The sequence below is a fragment of the Carlito syrichta genome, unplaced genomic scaffold (assembly GCF_000164805.1).
Source record: "Carlito syrichta isolate Samal-C Ts95f unplaced genomic scaffold, Tarsius_syrichta-2.0.1 Scaffold301283, whole genome shotgun sequence".
Lineage (NCBI taxonomy): Eukaryota > Metazoa > Chordata > Mammalia > Primates > Tarsiidae > Carlito > Carlito syrichta.
The window spans coordinates 83,910-105,683 of record NW_007245379.1 but is presented as its reverse complement, the minus strand read 5'-3'; the positions used below and the strand labels follow the sequence as shown (position 1 = coordinate 105,683).

The 21,774-nt window shown below is 36.3% G+C and overlaps 1 protein-coding gene across 1 annotated transcript in view; it reads left to right on the top strand.

Moving 5' to 3' along the window:
* METTL15 (methyltransferase like 15) overlaps positions 1 to 21,774 on the top strand; it is a 202,926-nt gene that overhangs the window by 110,539 nt on the left and 70,613 nt on the right. The window lies entirely within an intron of this gene.

Sequence of the window (21,774 nt, the reverse complement as noted above, 5' to 3'; positions counted from 1 at the left end):
CTACTGGAAATCCCATTAACTCTACCTTCAAAATGTACACGAAATCTGATGCCCACACAGGACCTTACAAATAACACCCTGGTCCAGATTACCACCATTTCCTACCTGAATTTTTGCCTTTTAACTTGTCTTCCTGCTTCTACCATTAAAATGCCTCTATAGTTGATTCTTAGCACCAGGACAAGTCATCCTTTTTGAAAGCAGATTTGATTATGTCACTCCTCTGCTGTATGCATCTCTGCCTTTTTATTCCATTCTAGCTCCACCAGCCTCCCAGCCTTCTAGCTGTTTCAAACATGCTTGTACCTCCAAGCCATTTCCTCTTCCCAGAAGCTATGGCCCATCCCTTCATTTCTTTGAGATCTCTACTGTCTTCTGCCAGACATTTTAATGTAAAGTAGCAAATTTCTATCTTAACCCCAGTATTTTGTAAATCCTTACCCTTGATTTAAGTTTTCTCCACAGCACTATCACCTTTTGACATACTATGCAATTACTGTAAAAAAATGATTGCTAGTATTTTGTTCTTACACTTCAGCTAGGCTATAACTACCATGAAAGCATGAACTTTTCTTTCTTACTGATATAGATCTAATGCCTTTAACAGTGCCTAGCACATAGTAAGCTATCAGTAAATATTTGTTGAAGGAATAAAGGAATCTGTCAATCATCAAACATTGCAAGTAAAATAGTAGAAGAGATAACTATGATCCATTGAATTATAAGTGATACAATTACAAATATTCTTTAAATAAAGCTGCCCTGGAATACTTGACTTTTCACAGACCACTTTAATTTTATTAAAATTAAGTAAATCCATCCATCCACACAATCATTAAACAACTCTTAAATATTATACAAATATCATGTATACTTTTTCAATAAACATTTATGTGAAATGAATGTACTTTGTTTAAGACAACATGAATTGATATAATCTACAGGGGTTTCTGGTTAATTAAGGGTTATGATATAAATGTCTTTGATATGTATTAGACTATGAGTCTATAACTGTTAAGTCTCATGGTCTAATCCATATTAGAGTCACCAATTTCTAATATGCATTTACATTTATTTATTTCATTTGATCATCACATTGGGTGTGTGGAATGTAGTAGGATTAAATGTAGGATTAGTATTTCCATGCCAGCTTTTGAAGTGAAGACACACAGTTCCATCATCAAACAGCAAATAGCTTGTTTTGCTGGAATTAATACCTTAAATTTATGCTGAAGAGCTTAATGCATTTTCCACTGCAGTACACTCTCTTTTTCTAAACAATTGATCTGCATTGATGTGTTGGCATATGTCCTATGTTTTCCAACATTTAACTTAACTCAGTCCTACTTAACCACATTGTCAGGTGTTAAAGGATTTTAAAAGATGTGAAACATAGATGATAGAGAATGGGAACAGGAGATAGTCAAGTTTTTGGAATAGTTAGATGAATATGAATGATAAGAAACCCGGATGGGAAATTGAATAATGTTAATCTACTGCTGTGGATTAAATAGTTGGGAAACTTTTTCTTAAAATAATATTTTATTCTAGAGAAAAAGTCATTTGCTCATTTATTTGACATATATTTGTTGAACACATACAGTGTGCTAGGCACTTTCTTAATGCCTAGGATAAATCAGTGATCAAATCAGACAAAGATTTCTGCCCCCCACCGGGAGTTACTTCTAATAGGGCAGAACCTATAATAAGCATCATAGGCAAATTATCTAGTATGTGAGAAAGTGACACATGCTTTGAAAAACAAGTATAGTAAAGCAAAGAAGATGGGGAATGTGGGTATTATAGACAAAGCTAGTTACAGATTTAAATATGATAAATAGGGTCTCATTAAGAATGGGGCATTGTAGCAGACTTGGGAGAACAGTAAGGAGTTAGCATGGGATGGATCTGAGAAGCATTCAGGCAAAGGAAAAGCCAGGGCAGGATGAAGGCATAAAAATTACACCACATATGTTTGGTGTGTTCTCGGAAAACCAAAGTTGCCTATGTGGGAAGCACTTAATGAACAAGAAGAGTAGTAAGAGTAAGAGATGATGTCAACCGTTGTGGGGTTAGTACTCAGAAGACAGATTGTACAAGAGCTTTGTAAGCCATTGAAATAATTTTTGCTTTTATTCTAGTCATGGGAAGTCATTTCAGAGTTTTGAGCAGAGGAATGAGTGACATTGTCTGACATGTTTTAAAAGCATTACTCTGGCTGCTATGTGGAGTCTATTCTCAAGGGACCTAGGGCAGAAGCAGGGAAGCTAGAAACAGGGCTATTAAAAGAATATCAGCCGGGCTCGGTGGCTCAGCCTGTAATCCCGCGCCTTTGGGAGGCTGAGGTGAGTGGATTGCCTGCGCCCGCGGGTTTGAGACCCGCCTGGGCAGCGAGACCTCATCTCTACAATAAATCAAAAAATCAGCCGGGCGTGGTAGCGCATGCCTGTAATTCCGGCTACTTGGAAGGCTGAGGCGGAAGGACCGCTGGAGCCCAGCAGGTCGAGGCTGCGGTGGCCGGGAGCAGCCACTGCACTCCAGTCTGGGCGACAGAGTGAGACTCCAACTCAAAAAAAAAAAAAAAAAAAAAGAATATCAGCAAAAGTCTCTGTTGAAGATTATAATCTTGGCTAAATTTTTGAGGATGTCAGAACCAGAGATCTGGTATTTATATAGAAGAACTGTATATATGTTTGCATGTTATTGGCATACACATAATTGTCAATTGTTATTATTAAGTATTCATGTTAAAATTATTCTGTTACTATACTTGGGTTTATTGACTGCATCTCATGCTTTTAACCATCCCTACTCTGGAGTATAAGCTCCTCAATGACAGAAATGATGTCTTACTCACCTCCGTATTCTCGGCACTCAAAATTTGTTTCTTGAATTAAATTACAATAGCCCAAATGTACTGTTAGTATGCAAAAATTATTGAAAGAAAAAAAGTGAGCTAAAAGACAAATTCCAAATAGTAATCTTTAATTTAGAGAACATCATTCCTAGAATATAAAAGTGCTAATTTTTCTAACAAAGAGTTTATCAGATTATAAAGTCATAGGGTAGTTTCCTTTATTCTGAGTTTGTTTATCTATTCTACTATTGCTTTACACTTTCATCATTGTCTTTCCTTTGTTTTTGATAGGCAAAGAAATAGATGTAAAGAATTAGGAAAAAGGACCTCAGAGTTGATCGACTACAGGTTTTTAGAGTGTTCTCCATGAACCACAGAGGAGTTCTTTTTGAGGCTGCAGTAGAGAGAAAAAGTGTGCTAACCTGGCTGAGAACTACCTACCACAAATGTAGCCTAACCTTCTGCAAGAGTTGGTTAGTGGCAGAAACCAAATTTCTTATATTGTCTTCTAGATACCATATAACTTTAATGATATGATATCATAAGTATGTCATTGAGTGAGTGCTTTTTCTTCTGAAAAATGATAATATGGATTGAACTTTGTAGCCAAAATTGACCCTATATATTGTATAATCTATCATTAATATACCTTACTGTGAGAAAATTGGAAAATTCTTATTCGTAATTGGAGAATAAGAAAAAATAGTGTGGGAGTTATAATAGTATGTTTCAAAATTGACATTGTGAAAGGACTTTTAGGTGATTTTAAGGATAAATGCCAAAGAGGCGCTCTTAAAATATAAGGAACCTTAGTGCCATTGTTAGGGTAAGTGTAGCAGTCCCAGCAGCCCAGGCAGAGTATTGAGTTAGCTACAGAAATATTAGCAGGATTAGAATTGGGCTCTTTACTTGTTTTGGATACACTTTTTCTCTCTTAACAATAGAAGCTTATGCAGTGTGATATGTGGCACAGTTAAAGTAGCCAAGTGGAAAGAATACTAAAAAACAAGCGGGTGTTTTTTTCTTTCCTGGATTTCTCAGGTTGAGGGGCTTTCTATCTTTCCACTTGATTTCATAAAATGGTATACGTTATAACTATTGGCATTTCAACTACTTTTTTGAGAGGAAAAAGGTTTTGTTTTCATTTTCCTCCTTTTGCCAGTGTTACAGCATTTAAATACCTAAGCAAAGATGTTAGTATTAAAGTTTAATTCCAATTAAGTGTAGCATTCCAGGATCTTCAGTGGGTTATGATAGCATTGCGTAAAGTAAGGGGCAAATCAACAATTCTACTGACCATTGACAGCTCACCCTGCCTATATTCTAACCTAAATCAATACATGTGGCTCTGAGAAGGTTGTTCCCTCATCAGTATTCTTCAGGAAAATGTCGTCTTCAAAGAACAAGTAAAAACTTTTCAGTAAAACCTTGTTTTTGTTATCTATGGCTACATAACAAACTACCACAAAACAGTGGTGTAAAACAACAAATTTTATTATCTTAATGATTTTGTAGATCAGAAATTTGGCAGGACACAATGGGGGCTATTTCATCTCTACTCGTAATGACCAGGGCCTTAGCCAGCTGGGTCAAATGGCTGGAAGTGGCTAGAACTGCTAGTTCAAAACAGGTTAAAAGAAATTTCAAAAACGCGCAACTAAATAATATTATTTAGGGATTTATTCATCAATTGTTAAGAAAAGAAAAGAGATTATTAGTGCAGCGTTCAGCATCTTGGTAACATCCTGATCATATCGTAGAAGGTAAGACCCGCCTGGGCAGGCGAGACCTCATCTCTACAATAAATCAAAAAATTAGCCAGGCGTGGTAGCCTGCGCCTGTAGTTCCAGCTACTTGGAAGGCTGAGGTGGAAGGATCGCCGGAGCACAGCAGGTTGAGGTTGTGGTGGCCAGGAGTGGCCGCTGCACTCCCGTCTGGGCGACAGTGAGACTCCAACTCAAAAAAAAAAAAAAAAAAGATTATTTTCTGTTTCTTTGCCTGGTGAGTGTATGCAAGAGTATATATTTTTTGTTATTCCTTAATCTTAAAATAATCATTTATTGTGATTTTTGTGTGTCCTAGTTTTTTAAAATTTGTCTGAATTTTAATATGATGTCACTTATGTAAGAGTGCATTTAACAATCCTTTTGTAAATACTGTGAGATTTAAGTAGTTTCAATTACAGCTACATAAGAATATTAGTTTTTTTTTTTTTTTTTTTAAGTATTTGTTACTCTCAGTCCCCTTGCTCAACATAAATTCCTGGACTCTAACTCCTAGGGTTAGAGTTTACTTTTCAATTCAGTTTACTTTTGGTTTTGCCCAGTAATCTGCATTTCTAAAAATTTCTCAAGGCTATTTTGGCAGGCATACAGGTTTGAGAACTACTGCATCTGTCATTTAAACCTTATACTGATTGGGAAGAGTTTTAGCAAGTGTCAGGAGGAATCCAGGACAAAGTAATACTCTCTCAGTGAGGGGATTGTATGCAGTGATTGCATAGCTCAGGAACGAAACAGAGAAGCCGCTCATCTTAGCACATCCAGAAGCCACTACTAACCCTGGGCAGGAGGGACAAAAGGGAATGGCACTGCTGGAAGAGCTCAAGGACCTGCGTCACCTGGCTGGAGCTGAAACTATGGAGAAATGACTGAATTAGTAGTTGTACCCCCGGTGTCTCACTTCCTCCTTTCTTCTGTCAATACCTTCTATTTGTTGGCCCTGGCAACACCTTTTGTTTTTTTCTTCCCTTTTGTCAATACCTTCTATTTGTTGGCCCTGGCAAAATCTTAGGGAAAGCAGCCTTCAGGGTGTGGCCCCCTGAAATACAAAGCAGAGCAGAAGGACAAAAGATAGATCTGAAGGCAAGCTGGTCTGGGACCAAACTGATGTGCAGCAGACAGGGACAGTATTCCTTTGTAATTGATATGGCTCTCATACTTTGGGCTGTATCCTTTGGAAATCAGAAATGTAAAGTAGTTAAAAATTCACAGGTAATGGAGCCATACAACTTGCATTCAAAACCCAGCTCTAATCTTACTCACTGTGCAACTTTGAGAAAATTACTAAATCTCTCTGCCTGCTTCCCCATTTGTAAAATGATGTGAATAATTATCTACCTTCTCACTTCTAAAACGGTGCACCGCAAAGGCTAGCAAACTCATGTGAACCCAATAGGATATTTTAAACTTCCAAGGGGAACAGTGATACCCAAAACCTGTTGTACACAGCTGAACTTCTAGTTCCATGTAGTTAATGGTTTCAACATTAGACCATGTATTATTTCTTTCAATGGTGTCATATCTTTTCAAAGCTTAATTTTCAGCAATTATGCATTAAAAAAAAACAAGTATCCCATGAAACCCAACATACTGGTGATAGTGTTCAACTTGATTCCAGTATATGAAAAGTTGTGCAATGTCTAAAAGGCATACATATACCTTTAGTAAGTAATTGTGATTATTTAAGAATAAAAGTATTCCTGGGAGGGAGGATAATGAAAGCTTGATTAGTGGGTACAGACATACACTTCAATAGAAGAAATAAGACCTAGTGTTCAATAGAGCAGTAGGGTAACTATAGTTAACAATATAGTTAACTATAATCTATTGTACATTTCAAAATAGCTAGAAAAAAGTAATTTGAATGTTCCTAGCATAAAGAAAAGTATTTCAGGTGATGGATAGCTCAGTTATCCTAATCTGATCTTTATACATTATATGAATGTATTTAAATATTACATATACTCTCAAAATATGTACATCTATTATATGTCAATAAAAAATTTTTAGTAACTATTTCAAATGAGTACTCTAAATTGTTAAGACATAAATACTTGTTGAGTTGTTTGGTATTCTTAGTAAATGGATCTCTTAGATATTTATTTTGGCTTAGGAGTGTCATAAAAAGTTACTGAGACACTAAGGGTGAAGTGAACCAAGCAGGCGTCATACCTCATAACTTTGGTAAGAGGATTAACTGAGCTAATAAATGTTAAATTTTTTAGAAAAGTACCTAGCAAGTAATGAGTGCTATGTAAGCCATGGCCAATAGAATTGCAACTCCAGCCAGCCACTATATTGCTATTACTATGAAAACCTGTGAATACTTACCTGGGGCTTTTATGGCATTGGTATTGGACACTAAGCAATACTTTAAGCTCACAGGTCCTAGTAAAGTATATTAGTGATGCACATGGATGATGCCTGTGAACATGGCTTACAATCTTTAAAAACTGCACAGGACAATATAGTAGCCCTTAGCCACATGTGGCAGCTAATTGAGCACTGGACATGTGGCTTATGTGATTGAGGAATGGAACTTTAAATTTTAATTAGTTTAAATTTAAAAGCCAATGCTTGATTTAGTTATTGGAAAACTTGTATTTTTGAACAATTTGGGCATGTGAATCTGCTCTTTCAACTGTAAATTTTAGCAAATCTAAATGCTATACTTAGTATTTCTAAGTACTATATTATTAGTGTACTAGATACTAGAATACTATATTTCTATATACGGCATACATACTAATATACTATACTGTTTCTAAATACTGTATCAAATATTTCTGATCAGTTGTTTGCATTTGAATTGAAATGTACTGTAAATGTAAAATACACAGTGATTTCAAAGACAGCATAAAAATAGAATGTAAATTATCTCATAAATAATTTTTATGTTGAATAAGTATACCATGATGGACATATTCATTCATATAATTTTGTACATTTCTTAGGAGGAAAAAAATACTGAAGTGAAATACCTAAATTTAAAAGTTTTATATAATAGCCGGGCTCAGTGGCTCAGTCTGTAATCCCGTGCCTTTGGGAGGCTGAGGTGAGTGGATTGCCTGAGCCTGTGGGTTCGAGACCCACCTGGGCAGGCGAGACCTCATCTTCTACAATAAATCCAAAAACTAGCCGGGCGTGGTAGTGCGCGCCTATAGTTCCAGCTAGTTGGAAGGCTGAGGTGGAAGGATCGCCGGAGCCCAGCAGGTCGAGGCTGCAGTGGCCGGGAGCGGCCACTGCACTCCAGTCTGGACGACAGAGTGAGACCCCAACTCAAAAAAAAAAAAAAAAATTTTATATATTATAAATTGTGGCAGATATTATATTGCCATACTTATATAATCTACAAGATGATAGTTTTAACTTTTTTTGTGACTGATTTTCTTAATTCCTTAAGACATTAATCTTGTTCAACAAAAGGAATCTTTCCCCCCCAAAAATGCCTATATTTATGCCTAACTTTCACTGGTTTATGAAATGATTTAGTTCATATTTTCATGTTATAAATGTCAATCTGTGTCTTTTATCATTTGACCCCAAAATCAATCTGTATGTAAGTCCAAAATCTAAGAACATTTAAGATTGATTGGTAATTTGAACAGAGCTTCCTCTGGGGGGAAAAAGTACCATGTTACAAATCCGGAACTAAAAACTCCTTCTCTCCTTACTGGGTTGCTGACGTCTTTGTCCTATAATCAACTTTTAGAGGCACAGCAGGTGGCTTAAAGGCAAAGTGAGTTAACAATTAGTTAGGCTTTATAAGATTTTTTGCGTCACTTTTTATTTTCAAATTGTTTACTAACAAGTCACCCATGGGTTTAGTATCAACCAGAAAAATAATTTTTAAAAAGCTGTTGAGCAGCTTATTTTAACCAACAATTACTGGGTAAAATAAATTAAAATAGGGTAGCTATAATGTTGATTTTTAAAATTTTTTTACTTGTCAAAATAATATTTTTGGGTTTGACAGTGGCTTCTATGAAATCCTTGGTAATTTATGTTTAGTTGAAGATAGCAATGATAGTATTTGGAAACACACACACACACACACACACACACACACACACACACACACTATTGATGTATTCTGCAAATCTTATCATTCTCTGGTTTAAAAACCTTCAGTGGTTTCTCACGCCTTTCAGGGTGAAATTCAAAATCCTTTGTCATAGGTTGAAAGGCATTTGTGGTATAATCCCTCTCTACCTTTCCTTTGCACAATTGTCTTCTATCCGGTATCCTGTCCTATGAGCATGGAGGTTTCCATGGGCTTTCACTTTGTACTCACCTCAGGGCGACCACCAAGCTCTGTCAGAATTTCCCTCTTGGGACTTCCGCCTGGAAACTTACCAGTAAGGAAAGCTGGGGTAATTTTATGGCTTACCTCATTGGTTTCCCTTCTGTCAGCAATCACTGTTCTGCTGTTCTGTCCTGCTTGTCATCCAGTATCTGAAATCTGAATTTTGTCCAGTGTTTTAGATGACTCAGGAGGGAAGATAACTCTGTTCTCTGTTTCTCCATTTCCTACCCTATCTCATTTTTAGGCCATTGCAATAGCCTTGTAGGTAAAAATATACAACATATTCTAAACTTTGGAAGTTTTTTCTTCTTTTCTTTTTGGGAGGGGAGATGGACATAGATCTTTATTTTGGCATTTATGGACAGATAACAAATATTGGGGGAAACCAATATTTACTTTGCTTCTCTTTATATTCCACAAAATGGAAATTACTTCTTAATTGTGTCTTACAATTTATTTCAGCTAATCTTCATGATGAAATTATATGATAGGTGTTTTTATTTCTTCCATTTTATTATGAGAAAAAAAGTCTTGCTAAGCTTAAGTAGCAAGGTTAAGTAACTCATCTTCCAGCAGATTTTTTTCCTTTTCCACAAAAGCACATTAATACTTCTAAACTAATCTTGAACACAAACAATATTTTGATCATCTCTGTTTTCAGACTCCTTTTTCTATCTTTACCGTTTCTCTTTTTTTCTCTCTCTCCTTTTCTTTCTTCAGTTATATTGTATTAAACTTACCACTTTGTGAAGTCATCGCCTATCAGAAAAGGAGCCATAATTTTTGGAAATGGTATAAGACTTATCATTTGACTAGATAAATGAGACAATGTAAGGTGGTAGTCAAGATTTAAGCATGGGCTCTGAAGTTAGACTAACTCCCCTTTAAAGTAATATGAGAAAGCCTTAGGTGATTTATTTACTCTTCCAAACTTGAGCTTTTCCATCTAAAAATGAGAATAACAGTGGTTTCTCTCTTGAAAAGCATTTTCTGGGACTTGACAGAGATGACACCTATAAAGTACTTAGTCAAAAGTTTTGTACATTAAAATAGTGATGATGATTATTGCTACTTGTACCTCCTACCATTAGGTACTTAGTTAAAAACTGAAATATCCCTCTGGTCACTCTACTCAATATTATATTATTATATGTAATATACCACTTCCTAAAATTAGGTTTTATTTTCTGTGATGGGAAAATGCATGCTTCTTAAATCTTGCATTTCCCTGTTACTTTGCATTTTGTAGGAGGTTCAGTAAGTGTTCATAAATGGATAAGTTATTTCTTTACATCATTAAACAAGTAATGCTTGTCATTATGCACATTATTATGTTGTATAGTTTAGTTTCCTTACCCTATTACACAGGTAATCTTGTGTGATGTTGTACAAATTTGCTACAGCACTAAGGAGATATTTTAGAACTTAACTTTCCTTATTTTAAAAAAAAAGTTGATTCTCTTATGTCATTTGCTTCTTTCTCAGAAAAGTAGGAGCAAAGGAGCCTAACTATGTAACTTTCTAGGCAGTATGCATGGTTGTTTCAGCAAAATTAATTATTGATTCAAAGGCCAAAGCAACCTTCTCTCAGGTGGTTTTTCTTGGTCCAGAGCATCATCTTCAATTCCATTTTTCACCTGCCAGAAAAAGCATCTTCTCTCTTGTTATTGGTGACCTTTGACTTGTCAGTAGCATTCAAAACATTGTTATTTCTGCATCACTAGTAAAATATATCAGGTCAAACACCTTGTCAATTTCAACTCTTTACTTTCCGATTCCACTTGCATTATTTGTGGTCAGAGATGTAGGAGAAGAATTTCACATATTTCTGCAGATTTTTTGGGGAAAGAATGATTCTTCAATCAACACTATCATCTCTGGATTTTTTTTTTCTTAATTCTTGTAAACAAAGCTTTCTCTCCTCAGTCAACTTTGAAATATTTCTTGTTTTTTAAGACTCTGTGATTGTCTAAACCCCCATTTGCTTCTCAGTTATATAGCTCTGGTATTCCTACTAACTAGATGAATAGTTAAAGCAAATATGAAGATATGACAAAATTACTCTTTTTTTATTTTCTTACCATGCTCCCACCCCATCAAATCTGCTGTTCTCAAGCAAAGGAGTGAATAGGAAGTATTCTTTCTTGGCCCAACTGCCTGTGGCTATGTCAGAAACTTACTATTTTTGGTCAAAGTTTTGCTTCAATCTTCACAAATAGCCCCCTCAACTGTGAATTTTATAATAGTTTCTAACTTTAGATTGACTTGACCAAGACTTTCAAATAACTCCAAATTCATAAACCTTTCTACCAGGAAATTTTTAGAGGCCAATTTTATTTGTGTCTAGGTCATTCGTTTTGTTATATAAATGAGTCATTACTATAGGACTTTGAGATCTCCATGCCATCCAGAAGATATATGTACACACACACACACACACACACACACACACACAAACACACACACACACACACACACACACACACTCGAGGAACCAAAAAAAAAAAAGCCTGGAAATTTTATATTGAGAAATGTGTATTTATTCTTACATGTTTAAACTTCAGTCACCTTCAAAGTACTTTCCATTTGATGCAATACACCTATTGAGATTTTTTTTCCACTCTCAAAACAATTTTTTAATTCATCAATTTTGATGCCTTTTAGTGCTTCTGCAGTTTTTTGTTTCACCTCTTCCAAATTGGAAAAATGTTTCCCTTTGAGGACTTGTTTTTGTCTAGGGAAACAATAAAAAAATCTCTCCGGGTGAGATCAGATGAATAGTGAGGGTGGGGCACAAGGGTCATGCCGTTTTTGGTCAACAAGTGCTGAACACTGAGCACATGGGCAGGTTGTTCATGTATATCACCCATCATGAAGTAGACAAACACATTGAAAGAATCTCCAAAAAAATAAAACTTACTGAAGCCAAACACAGCCTCTCACAACAATGCTAACTGGTACACTGCTGCAGATGGGTTCCTAGAACACTTACCTAGTGGGGGAAGCCTATATTACAAGAAGACCCACCTTCCAAAAATAACTCCAGTTTTTGGGCCCCCTGTGTGTGTGTGTGTGTGTGTGTTTGTGTGTGTGGGAGGGTGTCATGTATATATATGACTTTTCACATATACTAGGTACCAGGTGCTCTAGAAATCAGCATTAGAATTGTGTCACTCAACTGTCCACTTCTGAATTCCATTCAGCACTTTGGTCTCTTATTTCCTTGGCTACCCTAACTCTTATGAACTTTTTTTTTCTATTCCCCCTCACCCATTCATTCACATGATCATACTCTAGACCTATAAAATTTCCTTTTCAGACGTTTCACTCTCTGACCTGCATTTTCTGCCTAGTAGATACCCTGCTTCACTGTCCTGCAGCCCCTTGGGGATCTCCCACCCTTAGTCAGTGTCCTATGACTAATTTGTTTTCACTCTCCATCACCCCCTGTGTGTCTTTACCTAACTTTTTACCCAGATGTATTCCATGGTGAGGCACTGCATAAATACCCTCAACTTCCTTTTCTTTACTTCCTCTGTTATATTGCCGGCAAATACACCCAATTTCAAAAATTTAAAATTTACTCTTTACTTTGCACCTTCAACTGAGCATTACTAGAGAAAACACTGTAAACGTACTGGCTAGCCTAACTTCAACTTTATCTCCACAATTTCATGTAATCAACTGATAGTGACACCAACCATGTGTGAGGCATGGCCTAAGTGCTCAGGTATGTTAGTGAACAAAAAATACAAAAATCCTTCCCTCACAGAGCATATATTTAAAGTGGCAGACAATGAATAACATGTAAAATAATGTACTAAGTTATAAATAAGCACTAAAGAGTATATAAAGTAGAAAAGGTAAATAGAAAGTGTTGGTGGACGAGGGGGAAAGAATTGCAGTTTTAGCTAACAAGGAAGGCATCAGCAACTTCAAAGGAATATTTATTAATAACGGTAAGTTCCCATTCCCATTCTCTTAGGTAAGTATTTTATACTCCACTTCCTTTAACTCTCTAACTCCCTTATCTTCCTTTTCTCTTTCAACCAGTGACCTCACCACCTACCTAGTTCACAGATAAAAGAGATGCAATAAAGCATGAACTGTCTCGTTTTTCTACCATCAGCTTTTCCATCCTACCTGTATCTGTATCCATCCACTGTGTCTTCCCTTCAGTGAGAAAGTACTTTTTTTTAAACGGAAGCCTCTCCATTTAAGTACTGGAATCCCACTTTTTACGTCCTAGAACTTTGCTCCTGGAATTTTCCCTTTTCTGTATTATCAGTCTCTCCCTCTCTGTGGGAGAATATCTTTAATATCACAAACATCTTTACGATCATAGCTTTAAAACTCCTCTCCTGACCTTACATTTCCTTTATAGCTTGGCTCCATTTTCTCTTGCCCTTTACAACACAATGCCTTGATAAAGTTTTGCATGTTCATTCCTTCCAGTTCTTCACTTTCCATCTGCTCCTTAAACAACTCCAATTGGGTTTTCATCACCACGTTACTAAAATACCTACTTTTCTCTTTTTGCTACCATGTTTTCTCTAGGCTTCAAAGTCACGAGTTTTCCTCATTCACTCTACTTCTTGATCTCCTCCTCTTACTCTAACAAGACTTCTAATTTTGGAATGTCTCTGGCCTTTGTCTTTGGCCTTTTTTCTGTCTACACTCTTTCCAGGTATGATCCATGACTTCAAAGGCCATCTCTTTATGGATGGTTCTATAATTTATATCCCCAACCCTGACCCTTCCCCCAAATTAAACTCAAATTTAGTCCAATTACCTACTTGAAAATGCTACTTAACATGCCAAAAAACAAAATCTGTTTTCCTCCCCGCCTCTATCTTCAATTTCCTATTTCAATAATTGGCACTCAGTTGCTTGGGCCAAAAAACCAACAAAGTCATTCTTGATTCCTCTTTCTCACCAATACTTCTTGACGACTTCAGAATATATTCCTTTCTCAACCACTTCTCACCATCCTTACTGCAATAAATTTAGTGTAACTACCACCATCTCTAGCTGCCTTAATACAAAAGCCTTCTAATTTTTCTGTCTGTCTTAGTTGGGCTTTTCCTATCTTTTCAGCCTCATCCTTCTCCAGGCTTCTTCTTGTTCACAGTGTTCCAGACATATTGTCCTTTCTGTACTGAGAACATATCAATTTCATTTCCATATCAGGCACTTAGCTTTTGCTATTCCTTTTGCATAGAACATTCTTCCCTGTTGCGTGGCTGCTGTTTTGTCATCATTCAGGCGCAACACTTCAGCCTTAGTTGAAGGTCTTCTCTTCATACTGTAACTGAAGCTGCCCTTTTCCTCATTTCCTCCACCATCACTCTTCTCCATTTTCCCTATTGTATTTTCTTTATAAATATTTACCAGTTCCTGAAGTTATCCTATTTATGTGCTTAAATGCCTATTATCATTTTCCTCCCACTAGAATTACAGCTCTCAGGTGCATAGACCTGTTGTCTTTTTTACCTCTTCTCTCTGTTGCCTGTGTTACAGAAGGTTACCAATAAGTATTTTTTGACTAATTAATTCCCAGAGCAAACTGAAGACACCAAAGAGCTGCCCCCAGTCTCTATAGTGGAGCAGATACATGAGTTTGGAGAGGAAACTGGAACTATTATAGACATGGAAAACCTTTTCCAAGGAAAACTAACAAGATTTTGGTTAAAATAGGGAAGTATATGGGGACCCTCAGATTATGAGGATGCATATTATGCAACTAAAACCTGGAGGGATTATAGATATTGGGCTGGCAGGTTCACTTCTTACCCAAATGTCAAGAAAGCCAGTCTATAATTTACTTTGGTTGGGCCATAACTGCAGGGATACAGCAGGGATGACAAATACATTGTAATTTGAGTTAAGGCCTTTTGGTTGGTACTTGCTGTCCTTGGTCATTTTGTTAACAACAAGGATTCTGAACTTAGAAGGGAAACTTGCCATTGGTATGCAAGCAGGAATAGTAATACAAAGGTCATGTGTTTGGCTTACTAACCACATACTACATGCTGGTCAGTTTTCTTTCTTCATCCAAATTAAGCTCTTTACTTAAAGGCATTATTTAATCTACATAATCAACTTATCACCTAACTTACTATTACTATCTGTATTTTTATAGATGAAGAAACTAGGACACAAGTGACTTACTAACTTGCTCAAGTCACAGAAAACTAGTCAGTGGCAGAGCCAGAATCTAAACTGAGACAGTCTGGCTCTGAAGTTTGTACTCTTAAACCACTATACTCTCCTACCTATCTGTTAGGAGATCACTTAACAATGATAGGCCATAAAAGAGCAGATTTAGTACAAATCACTAAGCCAGCAGACTTATAAAGTTATGTGATAAGTAGTGTTGACTGCCCACCATGTCATAGCGATGAACTAGTGGATAGAACGTTTCCTGTTTTTTAATAGCTCACAATTTAGCACAGAAAGATCAACATGTGAACAACTAATATGCAATAATTATAACTATATACACATACTGTGTGTGTGTGTATGTATGTGTGTGTGTGGCATATACATATTCACTTCCCTGTGGACTAGTGAAAGATAACATAATTTTCCTAGGGTGAAAAAGTATTGTGTTTGACTTCACAGAAATCACATTTCCAGGAATGAGATGTTACAGAATTAGAAATCAAAAATTGATCTCCCCACTTCTTAGGTAATCAGAGTAACTGGATTCTATTTACAATATTCTTTCAGTTAGGTAAGTATTGTTATAATATATATAATCTGTACTGAGCCATAAGAGTGTATCACACATATCTGCATAGTAGCCCCCACCTTTTCATCCAAATTAAACTCTCTAGTTTCCTTCCTATTTCAGGACCCTTTTCTTGCTATTGTTGCTTTTCATGGGTCATAGAGAAGAAAGGCAGAGAGTCATCAAAATATCTAGGTCTTCTTGGTCTTCCATACATGCAGGTACAAAACTACAGCTGCAAAGAGGAAACTGATGTACATTGTTTTTGCAGATCTTGAAATTTTAATATTTTTAATGTTCTTAAGTATTTCAATTCTATATCCGAGTTTCCCTTTTTATTAGATTATTTGCACTTTCCTCCATCTTAAATCTCTTAAAACATGACTTCAAATGCTTTACATCACTGACCTCTTGGTCGATATTTTTTTTTTAATGTGGTGCTTTGCACTGATCATAGTATATGTTATGACCTCTGTAAAATATAGTGACATTCTATCTTCCTGTCCTCTGCCAATGAGCTTCCTACTAGTAAGATAAGAAGAAATTCATTTGACTCATTTTTTTATAAAAGAAAACTTCTATTAACTACACCCACTTCTGTCAAATTACATGTAGTAATATAAAATGAGACTATCTCTAGTTCATATTTTATTGCCATGCCTTTAGCTCTTGGCCTTATAGGGATCAATAACATTGTGGAAATCCAGCTTATTTTTATTTTTATTTTAAAAATTTTTTTTTTGAGTTGGAGTCTCACTCAGTTGCCCAGACTGGAGTGCAGTGGCCACTCCCAACCCCCTCAACCTCGACCTGCTGGGCTCCGGTGATCCTTCCACCTCAGCCTTCCAAGTAGCTGGAATTACAGGTGCGCACTACCACGCCCGGCTAATTTTTTTGATTTATTGTAGAGATGAGGTCTCGCCAAGTTGCCCAGGTGGGTGTCGAACCCGTGGGCTCAGGCAATTCACTCACCTTGGCTTCCCAAAGGGCGGGATTACAGGCTGAGCCACCAAGCCCGGCCGCAACTTAGTTTTATAGCCAAGGAGATAGTTGGATAAAGAAAAGAACTAAATCATGGAGAAAATCAGTTAAGTGTATATAGCCTCTTTTTTAATGCTTTGGGTTTTTTTGAAACCTAAATAATATGTTTTGATTAATCTTTTGTAAAGAGTGAGATAAGAAGTTGGTGTCTCTGAATTTTAAAACACTGTTATAAAATTAATCACTTTCTATTGTTTGTGCATTTCTTTCCTCTAGAAAGAACCATGTCTTTTTGTCTCTCCTTCAACAACGTCTTACCCAATTTCTGGAACTTAATAGACATGTGACATGTTTCATGGACCAGTTTTGGATTGAATAGTTGTTTAAATGCTTATTATGAAAGACCTCTATCAGGTTTACTGAAAACAATAATTTTTAAAATAGCTTTCTTTTTGTATACACGTCTCTATGTTAGTTACTTGGCCTCATTTTTATCTTTTTTTTCTGTATACCTTCTACTTTCTCTATACATTAAATATGTGGTTGTACTTTATCATATATTGTTCTTTAAAATAAACAGAATGTATTATTCTCTCAAGATGATGGTAAGTACTTTGAGGGCAAAAGTCATGTAATGTCTCCTATGCATCTTCCATAGGGGCTTCACATATAGCAATTAACATGTAGCAATTAACTTTGTATACCTGAATTGAATTCTCAGCCTTTACCACAAGGAAGGTTTTCATTCCTGAGTCACTTGCCAACCCTCTACCACTATAACCCCCATTCAAATCTTGTGGTTTACATTGTGGAAAGGAAACTTAAAAATATGGAAGCATTTTATTTACCTTAATTCTCTAGTGTAATATTTGGGTAAAATTACTTATATACAATTTTTGTACTGTGATTGTCATTTATGTTACAATTTATTTTTACTCTTTGTTTAAAGTAATACTTTAGGTTTTATCTTCCTTTTCAATGTCTCACTATTTCTCATTGTTGATTATAATGAGAATTTTCTGTACATTGGCAATTACAGCCATAGAATTAGTGGCTGTCAGTTGTTGTTTTTTTTTTTCTCCTAACAATTAATCAAAAATCGAAGTAGACTGAGAACTCTGCCTTAGAATATATTGTCTCATGAAGATCCTCATTTCACTGTCTCCCCAGATTCTGTAGTTACATATCACCTTGTTATTGGTCAGTTCAAGGATGAATTGTGATACAGGAATAATGTGATGCAGGAACCAAGAAAAATCATTTTTCCCAGTATATTAGAGGACATGTATGTAAAATATTATAGTACCCTAGAATGAAGTTTCCTTAATATATTCCTTTTTGTACCCTTTTCACAGTCCCTTCTATAGTGCAGTAGACCTCAGTTCGTAGACTTGGTTCTTGCACTAATTAACCATTTAAACGTGGACAAATTACTGTTCCTTTCTGAATTTCTCTCCTTATCTGTGTAATAAGGAGTTAGTTAGGCTACATGATCTCAAGATCTTTTGTAACATTTGAATTGTAGATTCTGACTACAGAAGGATATGATCATGTAAAAGGGATTTATTTGTATGGGAGGAAAGTGACTTTCTTACTTACCTAATAATTTACTTGTGGAATTGCTTTATATCAATAATAATAGCTATAAATTATTGATCACCTATATGCAATCCTCTGTGATTGATAGTGGCCAAGGCAAATATAAAATGTGGAATGAGGCTGGGCACAGTTGCGTAAGCCTGTAATTCCAGCACTTTGGGGGGTTGAGGCAAGAGGATTGCCTGAGCCTGTGGGTTTGAGACCAGCCTGGGCAACATGGTGAAACCTCGACCCTACAGTAAATCAGAAAATTAGCCGGGCAAGTTAGCGTGTGCCTGTAGTTCCGGCGACTTGGTAGGCTGAGGCAGAAGGATCGCTGGAGCCCAGCAGGTTGTTGCTAGGGTGGCCATAAGCACGCCACTGCACTCCAGCCTGGGCGACGGAGTGAAATTCCAACTCAAAAATAAATAAAATGTGGAATGAGCCAATCAGAGACTTTGTAAAATGAATCTCTATGGTGATGGTTGTGAGTAAATAAAAATGACCCAAGATGACTGCTGTTGTAGAAAACAGGGACAAAACATGTATTTTAAAATCTGTAAATATAAGTTTAGAAACAATTCCTATTTAATGAATTATAGGCAGAAATGATCCTTATTTCCTTCACACTTCTCCTGCTCCATCCTCTTGTCTCATTCCCTAAATTTAGAAGGTTTAAGCTATCCAACTAAACTGGTAACTGTAGGCTATGATGACGAAGTCTATACTTTGCTGAAAGTAGAAGCTGATTGGCATCATCACTAAAGGACAGAGAGAAAGAACTTCGAGAAAAGCAAGAAAGCAATGATGAGACAATGAAGCTGTTGGTTTTATAGGCCTTCTCTTTATTATCTTTTACATACAGTCTAGACATATATGCATCAAGGCCCAAATACAATATGTGGTGAGCATCTTAATGAATATTATTATCACAATTACTAAATATTAAAAATGTATATGCTTGATGTCAATCCTAATCTCATAAGTGTACCTTCCTCAGGATTAATGTTGGAATTCCTTGGTTCTCTTTACTTGTCTTTTTTTTAGTGATGAAGTCTCACTATATTACCTAGGCCAATCTTGAATTCCTGGGCTCAAGCAATCCTCCCACCTTGGCCTCCCAAAGTGCTGAACTTCAAGTGTGAGCCACCATGCACAGCCTTTCTCTCTTTTTTTTTTCTATCTAGACTCATACTCTTAGTGAATTTATAAAGTTCAGTGACATCAAGTACTATCTTCATACTGATCTTCTCTTTTGAACTTCAGACCTATATACCCAAATACCTTCTTGACATCTCCACTTGGATATCTAAAGAGATCTCAATTTTAATGTGACTAAAACTGAACACCTGATTTTCACCTGAAACCTGCTTAACTCATAGCATTCCCCATATTTCCAATTGCGCTGTTCAAAATCCTCAAAACATCCTTGTCTTCTCTCTTTTTCTCTCTTTCCACACTCAGTCCATCAGAAATCCTATTACCTCTAACTTCAAAATATATTATTAGGACATAGACTGAACCACCCCCACTGATTCCACCCTAGTCCTAACTGCCATTTCTTACCTTGATCAGTACAATAGCCTCTTTACTCAGTCTTCTTGTCTCTTTTATCTATCCCCCAAAATCAGCCATTAGTGATCCTCTTAAAACATGTCAGGTTATGCCACTGCTTTGCTCAAAACTCTGTGGTATCTCAATAGATAAGTCCATAGTTTATTGAGATGCCAGGTAGTAAGACAAACACATGTGCTCTCACTCTGTCATAGACTGGGAGCCTATTTGAACATTTAAAATTCTGCAATAATTATACTTAATGTGATTATTACCATGTTAAGGCTTAAGTTCTGCCATTTTATCCTTTGCTTTCTGTTTGTTCTTTCTGTGTTTTGCTTCTTTCTTTTCTTTCTCTTTCCTTTTTTTTGTTTTTGTTTTTGTTTTTTTGAGTTGAGTCACTCCACCACCCAGGCACACTCACAGCCATTCCAGCGTCTACCTGCTGGGCTCCAGCAGTCCTTCCGCTTCAGCCTTTCAAGTAACCGGAACTACAGGTGCACCCTACCATGCCCAGCTAATTTTTTTATTTATTGTAGAGATAAGGTCTCACCAAGTTACCCAGACTGGTCTCAAACTCATGGGCTCAGGCGATCCACTCACCTCGGCCTCCCAAAGTGCTGGGTTTAGAGGCTGAGCCACCGAGCCCAACCTTCTTCTTTGTTTTCTTATCCCTGCCTGCTTGTGAGTTACTTGAATATTTCCTAGAATTCCATTTTGATTTATCTATGGAGTTTTTAAGAATTCCATTTTGATTTATCTGTAGTGTTTTTAAGTTATGATTGCTCTAGGTATTACATTATAAAATATATACGTAATTTATCAAAGTCTATTATTATTGACATTTTACAGTTCTAATAAAGTATATAAACTATCTCATTTTTAAAAAAACAAAAAAACTCTGTGGTGTAATTATTTTACAAAGAATGAAGAACTTACAGTGGCTTCCAAGGCCCTACAGTGTCCAGCCACCTCATTACTTCCTTGCCCCTTAATCACTTTGCTGAGATCACTCTGGCTTCCCTGCCTCAGAATTGCCAGGCATGTCTCTGAATGAAGACCATTGCCCTTGCTGTTTCCCCTGCCTGAAATATTCCTCCTCACCTCTTCTCTCCTTCAGGTCGTTGCTCAAACATCACCTTCTCAGTAACCACCTTATTAAAATCATAACCCAAGCACTTAAGACCTTACTCTTCTCTAGTCTATTACTTGGGTTCTTGATACTACTTATCACCTATTAAGCTATATAATTTACTTATAGTATGTATTATTGTCTCCTATCCCCATTAGAATATTACCTTTATGAGAGGAGAACTCTTTGTTTTGCTTGTTTCTGATTCCCAGTAACCTCAAACAGTTGCACATGATAGGCTCTGCTCTAGGGACTTTCCATATATTTCATTTCATTGTCATCTCTACATGTACAAATGAAAAAGTAAGACTCATAGAGGTTACTCACTTGACTGAAGACACTATCTGGTAAACAGTGGAACTGGAATTTATGTGTCTAAATCTCCTGCTCCTTGCCTTCCTTATACTAAGTATGTGAAAACAAGGGAATTGAATAAAGCATATATATAGGTAGATGGATATGGTATTTCGTGGCTAAAATATTTTCTACTGTAGCATAAAAATAATAATTGGATAATATTAGAATTTGAATATTTTTCTACATAGATATTGGTATTTTCATCAGTTGCCTTGTTTTGATGTTGTTTAAGTCAATATTGTTGAAGAAATGACTGGGAGCTTTTTTTCCCTCACCTACACAAATATAACCTCAATGTAGCAAGACACTGGTACAGAGAAACCATTCTCGTTGTATTTGATGGTTTGCTCAAAACTTATAATGTCTCATTTGCACTCTTTTTAAGATTAGACTTGTTAATTAGCATCTTTTCATTATTATGAATACCATATATTTAGAGCATGACTTTCAGAGGTTTTCAACCTATAATTTCAAGTCTAGTTCTAGGATAAGGTG